Source organism: Rhinolophus sinicus, chromosome 13 (assembly GCF_057876585.1).
Source record: "Rhinolophus sinicus isolate RSI-liver-muscle chromosome 13, RSI-T2T, whole genome shotgun sequence".
Lineage (NCBI taxonomy): Eukaryota > Metazoa > Chordata > Mammalia > Chiroptera > Rhinolophidae > Rhinolophus > Rhinolophus sinicus.
Window position 1 is genome coordinate 45,997,399 of NC_142513.1, and position 12,299 is coordinate 46,009,697.

The 12,299-nt window shown below is 41.9% G+C and overlaps 1 pseudogene; it reads right to left on the minus strand.

The window, feature by feature from the left end:
• LOC141568076 (mitotic spindle assembly checkpoint protein MAD2A pseudogene) overlaps positions 1-12,299 on the minus strand; it is a 43,840-nt pseudogene that overhangs the window by 30,712 nt on the left and 829 nt on the right.

Below are 12,299 nucleotides of genomic sequence, written 5' to 3' on the forward strand. Positions count from 1 at the left end.
CCTGGAAACAACCGAAATGCCCATCAGTAGATGACTGGATTAAGAAACTGTGGTACATTTATACAATGGAGTATTACGCAGCCATAAAGAAGAAAGAAATCTTACCATTTGCAACAACATGGATGGACCTAGAGAACATTATGTTAAGTGAAATAAGTCAGAAAGAGAAAGACAAATACCATATGATCTCACTTATATGCGGAATCTAAAGAAAAGAATACGTGAATGAACTAATCAGAAACAGTTTTGGAAACATGGAGGAAAAACAGAGGGTTGCTAGAGGGGCGGGGGGGTGGGAATAAGGGGAAGATGAGAGGTTTTGGGAACGTACAGAGGGATAGTGGATGGGGGGAGGGGGGTTCACACAGTGTGAGGGATATAAATGATAAATGTCTAAGTTTTGCTTTGTCTTCTGCACCTGAAACTAATTAAATAAAAAAAAAAAAAAAAAGAAAGAAATGGAAAGACATTCCGTGCTCATGGATTGAAAGAATCAACATAGTTAAAATGGCCATAATACCCAAAGCAATATACAGATTTAATGCAATCCCCATCAAAATCCCAATGGCATTTTTTAAAGAAATAGAACAAAAAATCATCAGATTTGTTTGGAACCACAAAAAACCCCAAATAGCCAAAGCAATCCTAAGAAAAAAGAACAATACTGGAGGTATCACACTCCCTGACTTTCGCTTGTACTAGAGGGCTACAATCATCAAAACAGCATGGTATTGGCAGAAAAACAGACACGTAGACCAATGGAATAGAATTGAGAACTCAGAAATAAAACCGCATAAATATGGACAGATAATTTTTGACAAACAAGCAAAAAACATGCAATGGAGAAAAGACAGCATCTTTAATAATTGGTGCTGGGAGAATTGGAAAGTCACGTGCAAAAGAATGAAACTGGACTGCTATCTGTCACCATGTACCAAAATTAATTCAAAATGGAACAAAGACTTAAGCATAAGACCTGACACAATAAACTGCAGAGAAGAAAACATAGGTACTAAACTTATGCACCTTGGGTTCAAAGAGCATTTTATGAATTTGACTCCAAAGGAAAGGGAAGTAAAAGCTAAAATAAACTAATGGGAGTATATGAAAGTTAAAAGCTTCTGCACAGCAAAAGAAACCATCACAAAATAAAGAGGCAACCAAGTGAATGGGAGAAGATTTTTGCAAACAGAGCCTCCAATAAGGGGCTAATATCCAAAATATACAAGGAACTCATGCAACTCAACAACAAAAAAAACAAACAATCCAAGTGAAAAATGGGCAGAGGTTCTGAAGAGACATTTCTCCAAGGAGGACATAGAAATGGCAAATAGACATATGAAAAAATGCTCAATGTCACTAATCATCAGAGAAATGTCTATGTATCTTTTGATCTCTCCTCTAACTTCTTCTTTGACCCAGTCCTTCTTTAAAAGTATGTTGTTTAATCTCCATGTATTTGTGTTTTTTCCCGCTTTCTTTTTACATTTGATATCCAATTTCAAAGCCTTGTGATCAGAGAATATGCATGGTATGATTTCAATCTTCTTAAATTTGTTGAGACTGATTTTATGTCCCAATATATGGTTTATCCTTGAGAATGTTCCGTGTACACTAGAAAAGAATGTATAGTCTGATGTTTTAGGATGAAGTGCTCTATAAATGTCAATTATGTCCATTTCATCTAATGTGTCATTTAGGGCTACTATTTCGTTATTTATTTTCTGTTTGGATGATCTATCCATAGCTGTCAATGATGTATTTAAGTCCCCTAGTATAATTGTGTTTTGGTCAATTTCTCCCTTTAGTTCTGTTAGTAGTTGCTTGGTGTATTTTGGTGCTCCCTGATTGGGGGCATAAATATTGATGACTGTTATGTCTTCTTGTTGTACAGTCCCCTTCACCATTATGAAATGTCCATCTTTGTCTCTTGTTATCTTTTTCACCTTGAAGTCTGTTTCATCTGATATCGTTATGGCTACACCTGATTTTCTCTGGGTACCATTTGCTTGGAGTGTCAATTTCCACCCTTTCATTTTGAGTTTATGCTTGTCCTTGTAGCTGAGATGTGTCTCTTGGAGACAGCATATGGTTGGGTGTAGTTTTTTGATCCAATCTGCTACTCTGTGCCTTTTCATTGGTGAGTTCAGTCCATTCACATTTAGGGTGATTATTGATATGTGAGGATTTCCTGTCATTCTATCTTTAGTTTTCTGGTAAGGCTGTGTCTCCATTGTTTCTTTGCCTTTTTGTTGTTGTCTATTATTTCTGTGTGGTGGTATTCTATGATGTTTCCCTCTGTTTCTTCTTTTATTTCAGTATATATTTCAGTTCTGGATGTTTTTTGAGTGGTTACCCTTAAGTTTATGTAAAAGAAAGTTTGATATTTAGAGTATTCCATTTTCTTCAGCATGCTTACTTTCTCCTTTCCCATATTCCGGTTTAGGCCTTTACTCTCCCCCTTTTTTAGTTTTGGTTGCCACAAATTGTCCCTGTTGATGGTGGTCGAATAGCCTCCTTTAGTATTTCTTGTAGTGCAGGTCGTGTATTAGAAAATTCCCTTAGCTTCTGTATGTCTGGAAAGGTCTTTATTCCTCCTTCATATTTAAAGGATATCTTTGCTGGATATATTATTCTTGGCTCATGATTTCTCTCTTTCAATAGTTTGAATATTTGGTTCCACTCCCTCCTGGCTTGTAGAGTTTCTGCTGAAAAATCTGATGATAATCTAATGGGCTTTCCTTTGTAAGTTACCGTCTTCTTTTCCCTGGCTGCCTTGAGGATTCTTTCTTTGTCGTTGATTTTAGACAGCTTCAATACAATGTGCCTTGGAGAAGGCCTGTTGGGATTGAGGTAACTAGGTGTTCTATTTGCTTCTTGGATTCGAGGGTCCAGTTCTGTCCACAAATTTGGGAAGTTCTCATCGACAATTTGTTTGAATATATTCTCTGTTCCCTTCTCTCTTTCTTCTCCTTCTGGTATGCCCATTATTCTTATATTGCTCTTTCTGATGGAGTCAGAAAGTTCTTGTAGAGTTCTTTCATTTCTTTTAAGTCTCAAGTCTCTTTCTTCTTCTATCTGTGTTATTTCCAGGTTTCTATCTTCGATGTCATTGATTCTTTCCTCCATCTGGTCAACTCTACTACCTAAGCTGGTTATTTCATTCTTAATTTCTTCTATTGAGTTCTTAATCTCCAGAAATTCTCTTTGGTTCTTTTTTAAAATTTCAATCTCTTTCGTAAAATGCTCATGCTATTCTTTGATTGAGTTTCTGAGTTCATTTAACTTCCTATCTGTGTTTTCTTGTATCTCGTTGAGTTTTTTCAGAACTGCAATCTTGAATTCTCTGTCACTTAAGTCACATGTTTCTGTATCTTTAAGTGCCTTCTCTGGAGATTTTTCACTTTCTTTCTGAGCTATCTTGTTGCCTTGGTTATTCATGGCAATTACTGGTTTACTATTTCTCTTCCTAGACATCTACATGAGTGACTTCTGCAACAGGTTGATAGGAAGAGGTCTTTCTTTTGTTTTCCAGTACTTGTTGGTAGAATGTCTTATTATGTCTCCAACTGCAATTTATTTTTCTTCTCCCACACGGTAGTGCTGTTTTCTCTGCACTATTCCTGCTTCTCACACAATGGAGGGATTCCCTGGGAGACGGGCTTCTCCTCTGTTAATAGTTCGTATAGGTCACAGGGCGCAGTGTCCTGGTGGGTATGCGGAGAACTTTTGATGTTCCAAAGCTCTTCCAGCTCCTGATTCAGAGCCTGTATGTTTCAGCAGTTCTGTTTACTCCTGCAGGTATCCGCCCAGATAGGTGGAGTCAGGGGCGGGGTAAGTTATGAGAGGTGGCCCAGAGCAATGGCGGCAACCACCACCACAGCCGGTCCTGCTTCCACAGCTCTCTCCCCTTTGCCGGAACCAGTTGGGCTGCGAGTTTGTGTCTGCGGCCCACAGTTCTCAAAACAGCAAATTTTCTGTTGTTTTGATCCGACACTGCTACTGTTTCGCTTCTAGCACCGGGCAGGTGGGGGCGGGGCGAGCTCTGGGAGGGGTGGGAGGGGGCGGCTAGTCTCAGTGCCTAAGGCTCCGTTCTCTGCTCGGCAGTGAGGGCTTAAACCACCGTTTTTAGCCTTTTTCCCTCAGTCTTTTCTCCGAGGTCTCTGCCGTGTGCGTTGGGTTCAGCCGTGGTATATGCTGTCCCCTCAGCCCTGTGGGCCATAGGCGGGGCCCTAGCAGTCCGAGTTCTTCCCTCACTCGCAGCTGCGGTAGTTTCCGGAAGCAGCGAGCTCGGAGCACTGAGCGAGTTCTGCATCCTGCGCCCGCACGGCTCCATCTCCGCGCACCTCTCCCTTTCCTCCTCCCTCCACTCGCGCGAATCTCCCACCTGTAGGTGATTTCAGTCGGTAGTGGGCCTCTTCGTCTTGCCTGTCTGCTGTGCAGGGAGTCCTTTGTGGAGTTTTTGTTGTTCGATTCGTTGTAAATTCCAGTGGAGCTTTACAGAGGCTCACCTCATGCCGCCATTTTTCCGGAAGTTAGTTGGGTCTCTCTGCTACTCCTGTGAACCCAACACAGCAGCCCAGGGGGCCCCAGCAGGAGGCTGCCTTAGGTCTGGGTCAGATTTTGCTTCCAGAAAAGCACCTTGGGTGCCAGGGGGCCCATAGCGGCTGGTGGTGAGTCTGCACAAACAGCGGCTGAATGAACTCAACCAAGGATTGGCACACACACAAAACCCACCACCAAACACTAATGACCACAGAACAGCAGCAGGGTTGTGCCAAATGGGTCTGGAGACCTTAATCTCTGTGAATTAAATCCCATACTCAGGGAGAGAAGTTAAAGAATCCAGGCCTTCTGAGAATGAGACTAGCCAGTAGTCTCATTGGAACTCGTTGGAACACATGTATGTTATATATGAGGGAGAACAAGCTCCTGGGTTGACCTGACCCATGAGAGGATACTAGTGGGGGGGCTTGGTTGGGCCCAAAGTGCAACCTTTCCTCTGATCACCAGCCTACTCTCTTGTCATTCATGGGGGGGAAATCTTTTATGTTACTTAGCCCAGAGTGGCTCCTTTTCTAATTGTCACTTCTTCATGTGAGACTGCAGGAGTTCTGAGAGAGGGAACTCCAGCACTAGGCCTCTGGAACAGGTATCATTCATTGTTCTGATGATGACACTTAGAACTCACATGAGTGAACGTATTAAAAATAATGGCGAAACTTCTTTAAGTAAAGTTGTACTTGAGACTTACTGCTATTAGACAAAACTAACATTTATGCTCATATTTTTCCATCTATTGAGCAGATAATGTACTGGATAGTGGAATTGGAATAGAAAGATACTGACAAAATTATCTGCATACATTGTTCTCATTGCTCGACTGGTAACTTAAACTTTGAGCCTAAGCTCCTTCCTGGCATCCTCTCAGAAAAACGTGGTCAGAGCAGGAAACAATGCTCACAGACCCAGTTGTACAGAAACTCTATAGCTGGGAGTTTATCCTGAGGAACTCATATTACATGTGTGGACAGTATGAGGATATTCATTGCAGAGAAATAATTAAAGTCAACCTAGATTTAACAGGAGGAGGGCTAGATACATACAACATACATATGAGATGGCATATACGCAACCATTTACAATCATGTTTACACAGAATATTTACACAGTGGGAAATAATCTTGATGTATGTGGAATTTCTTAAAAACCGCAAATGTAGTAACGGTGTTGGATAAATTTCAAGGAACACAACACCTACCAACACTAAATCACAAACAAATAGAAAATCTGAATAGACCTGTAACAAATAAGGAGATTGAATCTGTAATTAAAAATCAAATATAGTAGTATATACTCTACTATAGAAAGGGCTTTGGGAAATGGGGAGAGGCCTACAAACATAAACTTTTATTGCAGAACACTTAACAGAATTGTGTGTATAGGTTTACCCAAATTACTTAATGTCTGAACGACTAAACAAGTCTTTTCAACATATGATTGGTAGAAAAGGGAATGGTGAAGATGCTGAGGAGTCACCCTCCCAGTGTCACAGGGGCTCCTGGGCCACTTCATGCTCTTCTAACTAAGCTTGCTGCACTTCAGTGTGTGAGCAATTTGGAGAAATGAATTTACTTACTATGGCATTTTGTTTTCTGTTATGTTGAATTATAGAGTGTCTCTGACTTATCAACACCTACTTTGAAAATCATCAGCTCATTCTATTCTAAGAATAAGTGGAGAGAACAGGGAAAGCGTAACCTCTCCACTGTAGAGAAACGTCTGCACAGACACATTACTTGAAATCACACTGTTTCACAATAGTCCCAGTGTTACTAATATACAGCATCAAGCAGAAAGGCTTTGGACGGGAACTGGTGCATTATCTCTTCTTGGGTCTCCAGTCTGCCAACTCACCCTGAAGAGTCTGGACTTCTCAGCCTACGTAGTCTCATAAGCCAATCCTTAAAATAAATCTTTCTCCATATCTTCCTATCTTATTTCTTCTGTTTCTCTGCAAAACCATGATAGATTGATATGGCTAAGTCTGCAGAGGCTGGCAATGATTAGGATGTGGAAGGGAGGGAGGGAGGGAGGGAGGGAGGGAGGGAGGGAGGAAAGAAGGAAGGAAGGAAGGAAGGAAGGAAGGAAGGAAGGAAGGAAGGAAGGAAGGAAGGAAGGAAAGGGAAAATGAACTTTGTAAGTTCTAGTCTGAGTGACCGGGAGAATGAAACTGTCTCTAATTAGAAAGTCAACATGAAGTGGTAGATATTTAGGGAGAGGAGAATTAACTCAGGTTGGGACATTTTAGTTTAGGCTGCAATGGTCCATGTAAATGAAAACAGCCAAGAACCAGGGATAATTACGGAGATAAAGTTTAAAGAAGATGTCTGAGAAGGTGATGCAGTACAGATGCCAGTGGAATAGAAGTCACGTCTGAAACCATGGCAAAGGAAGACAGATCAAGCAGCCAAAACAAAGTTCCTTAAAACGGAGAGCGAGATAGAGAGTCAAGTCAAGACCTGCTGTGTGTGTTGGTGTTGAGCAAGGGGAGCCTGGAACCAGAAGAGCCGCCTAGGGAAGGGGACAGATCGGGAGGATTTAGCTGGTGCGGCATCCAGGAAGGAGAGGATTTCAGGGAGAAGCAGGAATCAACCACGAAGACCACTACAGATATGAGGACAAGTAGCTGCTGGAGATTCCACCTCAGTGTGGTTTTCAGCTGAGTGACAGGTATAGACGATGGCTGACAGGGAATTAATAAGAAAATAGCTATTAAACAAGTGAAAGGTTGTAAGAGTAGGGTCATTTCCAAAGACGGAAATTGGGTGGTGGGAAATAATTGCAGACCAATAAGTTGAACAGACAGCCAAAACAAGACGCTACATTGGTCAGTGAGAGGGGAACATACTGTAGCACAGTGGAAAGAACCGGAACTGAATAGACATGTGAGGAGAAGATGACTCGTGGGCTGAAGTACTTATGGAGGGAAAGACAGTAAGAGCCTGGCCTGCAACCCGACCGTTCCTCCCAAGCAGAAAATAGTGGAAGAAGTATAAGTTTGGTTCATCTTCTTACAAAAGGAAACAAACCATAAAACCACCCTCTCCCCCACCAGCATGCAGTCCTTCCTATCAGGTACTGTTAACAGACTCCAGAGGAACAAATTCGGGGTACGGTGCTTCAAAAGAAAAAAAAGACACTCAATTTCCATTCAGAAGAAAAATACCTGATAATACTCTAGATAAAAACATTTAATTAAGTTCCGATTAAAGTACGTTTTGCTGCGTAAGATTGAATCTTGTTGTGTTGTAAATGTAGTAATTAAATCAATGTAGCATAAAAAAGATAAGCCCTCGAAAACTTAGTTGAAATCCAACTACTGAAACCTCACTAGTGTAAGTTACAACAAACCCACAGACAACATCAGGTGCATTTGACTTACCCTCTAATTTTTGTAACAATACTTCTGGCCAGTGATTTAGGAAATTCTTACAGGCAAACAAAGTTCCAGGAGATATCCTTGTCTTTCTTCTTTCTTTCTCTGTCACTTAAGAACAATGAACCTTGATTTTAACACATTTGAGTATCACTTACAAAGTTTTTGTCCCTTTTTAATTGAAGTTGATATGGGCACTTCAGGTGTCTAAAGAAAGAAGGTCGAGCGTAACTGTTGTAAAGCTGCCCACAAAGTGGGAGCAAATAATAGCATGTACAGGTGACACACGAATGGCTGTCATTCCCACATTGCACACGAGGTGGCAGCAGAGAGCGTGTCCCTGCCCACCCTCCTTCAATTGAGAATCCAGGCCCCTGGGACTGAGCTCACTGGGAGATAAATCCTGTTTCCGGACCTTCACAGGAGGCCTCAACGCACCTACTGCTCCCATTTTCCAGAAAAGGCAGAAACAATTACTATCTCCATGCACAGGCAGTTAAACGGGAGAGTGATTGTAACACAGCTCTGAGTCCAGAACCGGGACCAACATGGGCTCACATGGGCCAACAGCGTTTGCACACACTGGATACAAACAGTCCTGGCAGCGTTGGGGTGCATCACGGTCATTCCATTTGAAAAAACTCTGCACATTATCTAATGGTGCAGCTTGCCTTGTACTCACCCAATCAGGTTTTGGGGTGGCACCAGGGCAGGCAGTGGGGAGTGAGGTGGTGGCCTGGCCCTTCACAGGAGCACAAGCCGCACCAGATCCTATGACAACGACTCCCCGTCAGCTATGCGATGGGGGAGTCCTGTGCTCGGGCCTTTGAAAATCTCTTCCTCCTCAGCCCCGAGCACGGGTCTGCTTCTCCCCATCTTCCCTTCCTCTGAGGTCACAACTGACAGGAGCTTCCTGGCTGCTCAGAATGGAGTCTGGGCTGACACTTTCCTTATGGAGGGGTGCCTGAGCCTCAGACAGGCGCAGAGCTGGCTTCTGTCCCCTCCAAGTACTAGCTGTGTGACTTCAGACAAAGACATGGAAAGTCTGTCTCCTCACCTGTCAGGTGGGGATAACCGCTCCCTCTCAGGTGGCTGTGAGATCAGTGAGGTGAGACAGATCAGCTCCTGCCCCACATGTGATGGGCCCTCACTCCCCCTCCCTCTTCCCTTCTCAGTCCTTTCTCTACCTCTATGGGCTGGAAGGATCAAGAGTTTAGCAGATAGTCTCCTTGTGGCAGAATGAGCTCTCCTGTTGGTGTCCACACAGCCACAGCCCCTGAGTGTTGACTCTGGCATCTGTGCCAGCTTCACCCACAGGGCAGGGCTCACCACAGCCCCTCCCTGGTCTTCAAACCCCACTCTCCTCCAAATTCAAGGTCCTGTCTCAGCTGAGGCCAGAGCGCCTCTCACCACTCTTCTCGCTGGTCTCCCTGCTCCCATCCTTCTCTCGTCCAGTGCAACCTCCACACTGTGACCAGCTACATCTTTCTAACTAAGTTAGGGATCTAATCCTGTCACTTCCTGTGCCTACAACTACCAACAGCTTCACTTGGGCTAGAGAGTAAAGCCTCTATTGTCAGCACAGTGTTGAGACTTTATCCGGCCTCATGTTCTTCTCCTGGTCTCATTTCCTATCATAACACCCCGATTCACTCACCAGGTACCCCAGCAGTCAGCATTAACCTGTCTGGTGTGGGCTTTGACAGATAGAGGTGCCAGCACTGAGACTGAGCCTGAATGCAGGAATCTAAATAAAATACAGACTTTCGTGAATAATAATGCATCAACATGTGTACATTGATTGTAACAAATATGGAAAGAGAAGAGAAAGTAAAACTAAAGCAAGATACACCTATGGCGTCGAAATGGGTGATTTCCATTAACAAAATGGACCCTAAAATAAGGAAAATACTAACCAATGAGCCATCCAGGACCTCTTCCTCCCGCTTATTCTCGTCACATTGCTCTGGAGTTCCCTCTCCTGGGACAGGGAAAGAAAGGGGACAAAGCAGTTCGGAAGTTCCCCTGAGATCAGTCCCCACCCAGTGTCCTCATCTCCCGCACACAGGAAATCAGGATTCTGATATGTCAGGTAGGACCCGAAGCAACTGAGAGGGGTTCTCTGGAAGCTGAGGTACTGGACTGGGGCCAGAGAAAAGATGCTGGGTCAGGAAAGCAACAGATTCCACATCGCTGAGCCCTAACCCTAACCCCAAACCTAAAACCTAACGTTTAAATCTGAAACACTAAACCCTTAGCCCGAAGCCTAAATCTAAGCCTTAACATAAACTGTAAAACCTTACAACCATAAACCATAACCAACAGTATAAATCATAACCTAACCCCTCAACATAATACTAAACCATCACCAGAAACCACAAACTATGAACCATATCCATAAACCATAACAATAACCATAAACTATAACCAAAAACACATAGCCATAAACCATAAACGTAATCCATCATCAATCCCATAAACCATATAACACACATGTAGCCATAAACAATACACATAAACCATAACCAAACTGTAACCCATAATCTTCACCTTAACCCGTAACTCGGCACCGAACTCCACCTCAGTGCCAACCTCAGCCCTGTAGGGCACTAATAGCCCCTAACCAGTCAAATCAGAAGTAGGTCACAAAAACAGAATACACAGGTCTATATCCTTTATAAAGATGTAATAATGTTCCATAAAGCAGGACTATGAAACCAACTGCACATTAAAATAATCATGCACCATAAGCAACTGTGTTTACACCAGAAATTCAAAGGTTGTTCAACGAACTGAAATCAACCATGGAATACCCAGCAACAGTATGAAGGAAAAACACACGATCACAAAAAGCTTTTCACAAAACCCAATCCTATTTCACGATTGAAACACTCAAGAAAGTAGGAATAAAAGGAAGTTTCTTCAATGTGATCAAGAACATTAGGCAATACTAAGCAAGCTTCATGGCTCATGTTTTAAGATGACAGGTCTATTCCTGAAATCAGGAACAAGGCCAGGGTGCTGGCTTTCACCACTGTCATTCAATAATGTACCAGAAGCTCGATCCAGGGCATTTAGGAAACAAATGAGAGGCATCCCTGTGAAAGGAAAAACTGAAACTGTGTATTCACAGATGACACATCACATCTTATATACATACTTCCAAAAGAATCAACAAAAAATTATTATTACTAGTAAAGTAATTCAAAGTTAAATGAAAAATTATCACTACACAGAAATCTGTTTTATTTGTATACACTAGCAAGGAATGATTTTTAAAAGAATTTAAGAAAACAGTTCCATTTTAAGTAACATCAACGTTGATAAAATACTTAGGAAGTTTTAATAAAAGTGCAAGCCTTCTACACTGAAAATGACAAAACAGAATGTCTTTCTTTGCTGAAAGAAATTAAAGAAACCTACCTAAATAAACGTGAGGCCATCCCATGGTGATGGAAATTGTTAGGATGGCAACAGAACAGATGCAATGTAAGGATTCAGTGTCATTCCTGTGAAAAGGTCCCAAGGCCTTTGTGGAAAAACACACAAGCTGATCCTAATATTCATAGCAAATTTCCAGGGAAGAAAAGAGCCATAAGGATCTTCAAAAACCAAATCAAGTTGGAGGCTCACCCTTCACAAACGTAATTCGTAATTAGTACAAAACCACAGTAAGGAAAACATGGTGACACTGGCATAGAGATATACACAGAGATCAATGGAATTGTATTGAGGGCCCAGAAATAAACCTGTCAGTTTAAACCAGTAGATTTTTTTTTTAACATACACATTTAACTTATTTATCAACTTATTAACTTATTGTCATTTACAGCTTTATTTTATAAAACACAGAAAGACACTTTTTTCCTATTTTTTTTGGTAAGGAGGGCGTAGCTCACAGTGGCCCATGTGGGGATTGAACCGGCAACCTCGGTGCTAGCAGCACCACGTTCTAACCAAGTAAGCTAACAGGCCACCCCCAGAAAGACATTTTAAAAAGTGCTCTATCACCGGAATTTAAACACTAGAAATATTAGTTTTGTAAGTGTAACTTATATAAATTACAATCCAATAATTGGAGTTTTTCAGTATGGTTACCATACAAATGAAATAAATGGCAAGAGGACTTAATAGCAATATTTTGTTATCTATGTATTATCAGATACTTTAGGACCTAAACAAAGATTCTGAGTATTCAGATGTCTTTTGTTGTGTTCCATACTTAAATACCTCCCTACCTGTATTCTGAGTCAAGTCACTTGATCAAAAGGTGTGATTTGAGATGGCATTTCGTGTGATATCAAAGGTTTTCCTATCTACAGTTACCACCTTCAAGGAATTGACATTACAAGGCCGAAGT